This window comes from Pinus tabuliformis, chromosome 7, assembly GCF_031772625.1.
Source record: "Pinus tabuliformis cultivar Carrire ecotype Pingquan chromosome 7, CPIR1, whole genome shotgun sequence".
NCBI classification, from domain to species: Eukaryota; Viridiplantae; Streptophyta; class Pinopsida; order Pinales; family Pinaceae; genus Pinus; species Pinus tabuliformis.
In genome coordinates, this window is record NC_142293.1 from 1,635,003,272 (window position 1) to 1,635,006,791 (window position 3,520).

The following is a 3,520-nucleotide window of genomic DNA, read 5'->3' on the forward strand; positions in this document are numbered from 1 at the left end:
CAAGATAAGATTGCCAACCTCATGCCTGTCGGCGGGGAAAATTGCGGTCTCGATGGAGCTCAGACCGAGGGATGGGTTTTTCATTACCTCGACACCAACCCTTTCGTGAGGGCATGTCGAGGAACGGTCGGGAGGGACTAGGGTGGCCAGCCCAATGGGTTGAACCACTCTTCATCCATCCCATACTGACCGCACCCTCGACAATCTTGCCTCATGGAAGGTTTGAGCTACCCGGCGCGCACGCAACCACTCCCTCGACCCAACCACCAGCGAAAAAGCTCACCTAAGCAACACATCAACCGCCGCCGCCTTTTCAAGAGAACCAACTATGGAATCCTGTACCCTTGGCCCATGCCTTCCAATGAAAAACAGACTGAGCACCACCTCTATGAATGAGTCCGAATTTATCCATCGTATTTACCGAGCACCTCAACTCTCTAGCAACCATGCCCGGCTGAACAGATCGTCGGAAGGGCTCCCAAGAAACAAGCTTCCGGACCTCCTGTAGAAACACATTGGGGGGAAGAAAAACAAAGGATGGGTGGGACAAGCACAAGCATGGCTTGTAAGCACACATGAAAAAACAAGCGTAGTTACCTCGAGACAAGCAACCAACAATGTTCCCGCCAAACACCAAACCTGCTCCCTAGAGACGCACCACAAAGTCCCACATTGCAATCAAAACCCAACCAACCCGAACCAGAAAAGAAAAATCCTAAATGATAAGGTTCAATGAGCTTCTCACGATGTCGACGGCGGCGAACCACCATCGTCGACGCAATCCAAACACTTCACTGGATCATTCAATCAGTAGGAGTGACGGGTGGTGTGTACAAAGGGCAGGGACGTAGTCAACACGAGTTGATGACACGCACTTACCAGGAATTCCTCATTGAAGACCAATAATTGCAATGGTCTATCGCCATCACGATGTAATTTGAGAAGATTTCCCAATCCTATCGAACCAGGAATAAAAACTTGTTGGCTGCATATATGTAGCGCGCGTGCGGCCCAGAACATCTAAGGGCATCACAGACCTGTTATTGCCTCAAACTTCCATGGCCTAAACGGCCATAGTCCCTATAAGAAGCTGGCCATGAAGGGGAACCTCCGCGTAGCTAGTTAGCAGGCTGAGGTCTCGTTCGTTATCGGAATTAACCAGACAAATCGCTCCACCAACTAAGAACGACCATGCACCACCACCCATAGAATCAAGAAAGAGCTCTCAATCTGTGAATCCTTACTATGTCTGGACCTGGTAAGTTTCCCCGTGTTGAGTCAAATTAAGCCGCAGGCTCGACTCCTGGTGGTGCCCTTCCGTCAATTCCTTTAAGTTTCAGCCTTGCGACCATACTCCCCCTGGAACCCAAACACTCTAATTTCTCAGAAGGTGCTGGCGGAGTCCTTAGAGCAACATCCACCGATCCCTGGTCGGCATCGTTTATGGTTGAGACTAGGACGGTATCTAATTGTCTTCGAGCCCCCAAATTTCGTTCTTGATTAATGAAAACATCCTTGGAAAATTCTTTCGCAGTGGTCTGTCTTTCATAAATCCAAGAATTTCACCTCTGACAATGAAATATGAATGCCCCCGACAGTCCCTATTAATCATTACTTCGGTCCCGAAGGCCAACACAATAGGACCAGACTCCTATCACGTTATTCCATGCTAATGTATTCAGAGCATAAGCTTGATTTGAGCACTCTAATTTTTTCAAAGTAATAGCACCGGAACCGCAACCCAGCCAATTAAGGCCAGGAGCATGCCATCGAAAAAAGGGATGGAAGGGCAGGTGCACACCGAGTAGGTGGACCGACCCTTACGACCCAAGATCCAACTCCGAGCTTTTTAACTGCAACAACTTAAATATACGCTATTGGAGCTGGAATTACCACAACTGCTCGCACTAGAATTCCCTCCAATGGATCCTCGTTAAGGGATTTAGATTGTACTAATTCCAATTACCAGACTCGATGAGCCCATTATTGTTATTTATTGTCACTACCTCCCCATGTCAGGATTGGGTAATTTGCGCGCCTGCTGCCTTCCTTGGATGTGGTAGCCGTTTCTTAGGCTCCCTCTCTGGAATCAAACCCTAATTCTCCGTCACCCGTCACCACCATGGTAGGCCTCTATCCTACCATCAAAAGTCAATAGGGCATAAATTTGAATGAAGCATCGCCAGCACAAGGGTTGTGCGATCCGTCGAGTTATCATGATTCACCGACCTTTTATCTAAAAAATTCATCCCTTCCAAAGAGTCGGGACTTGGTGCACGTATTAGCTCTAGAATTAATATGGTTATCCGAGTAGTATGGTACCATCAAAAAAACTATAACTGATTTAATGAGCCATCCGCAGTTTCACAATGTGAATTAGTTCATACTTAGACATGCATGGCTTAATCTTTGAGACAAGCATATGACTACTGGCAGGATCAACCAGGTAGCACCCTCCCACTTCAAAGGGCATTCCGAGCACTCTCTTACTGAGAGCCAGCCTGAACACCCATCAAGTCAAAGAGATGTCAAAATATCATGTAAAACTTTTATGCCTTGCACCTCTTGCATCCCAAGAAGGAAGCACAGGCAACATGCCAAGGACATGGCGAACAAATGGGCAGACCTGCCAAGCCAAAATGCACTAGGGCCACTCCGGAGTTTGCAGCCACGGCCCAACCAACAAGAAAATGAGCGATCACTCACCCACTCCCTTAGAAATGATGCCTCCAAAGGCCTCCACGCCCCGCACGGAGGCCACCTAGGAGTCCACCCGGACAGCAGCAACGGTGGACCTCGATCACCCGATCGCCTGCGGCAGCCTCGATGCAAAGGAAACAAATGGAGAACGACCAACCACGCAACATCTATATTATAAATGAGCCACAACCCTCCCCGCCCCGCACCGAGGCCACCCAGGAATCCACCCGGACAGCAGCAACGTTGGACCTCGATCTCCCGACCGCCTGTGGCAGCCTCGATGCGAAGGAAAAGGAAGGAAAATAAAAAGAGGACGACCGACCACACAAATCCTATCATAGAGAGGCCATGCAAACCTTCCCGCGCCCGCACCGATGCCACCTAGGAGTCCACCCGGCCAACAGCAACAGTGGACCTCGATCGGATGATCGCCTGCGGAAGCCTTGACACAAAGGCAAGGGAAGGAAATCATACAAGAAAAACAGAACCCGCAACCTCCCTCAGAAATTCCCCCCAACCCACCCCTCCCCGCACAGGGGCCACCTAGGAGTCCACCCGGACAGCAGCAACGATGGACCTCGATCGCGTGATCGCCTGCGGCAGCCTCAATGCAGAGAGGAAATGGAAGGAAATAAAACAAGACCAACCGAGCCCACAACCTCTCTTAGAAATTCCCCCTGACCCTCCACGCCACGCACCGAGGCCACCTAGGAGTCCACCTGCGACAGCAGCAACGGTGGACCTCGATCACTTGACCGCCTGTGGCAACCACGATGCGAAGGCAAAGGAAGGAAACAAATGCAAATCAAGAGGGTCGCTA

General features: G+C 50.1%; 1 pseudogene; it reads right to left on the reverse strand.

The window, feature by feature from the left end:
• Nucleotides 1–686: 686 nt before the first annotated feature.
• Nucleotides 687–2,449, reverse strand: LOC149254533 (18S ribosomal RNA; annotated as a pseudogene).
• Between the last annotated feature and the right edge of the window lie 1,071 nt (nucleotides 2,450–3,520).